Raw genomic sequence first — 262 nt, 5'->3', positions numbered from 1 at the left:
AGAAGGTTGAGACCGTGGGCATTGCACAAGCGTTCCAACACACGAAATGGTATTCTTACAGTCTTGCTTAACGAAACCGGTAATCATTTTAGCCTCTCTATATACTCCTTCCGTCCGAAAATACTTGTCATCAAAATGAATAAAAGAAAATGTAGCTAGTCTGCTAGCACACCTCTAGTAGGATACACGATGGACGGGTCAATAGGATCCATCCGCGGCACCTGGATCGTGTATGCCTCCTCGATCTCTTCAGAGTAAACCC

The sequence above is a fragment of the Triticum dicoccoides genome, chromosome 5B (assembly GCF_002162155.2).
Source record: "Triticum dicoccoides isolate Atlit2015 ecotype Zavitan chromosome 5B, WEW_v2.0, whole genome shotgun sequence".
In the NCBI taxonomy this organism is placed as follows: domain Eukaryota; kingdom Viridiplantae; phylum Streptophyta; class Magnoliopsida; order Poales; family Poaceae; genus Triticum; species Triticum dicoccoides.
This window is presented reverse-complemented; position numbering follows the sequence as displayed.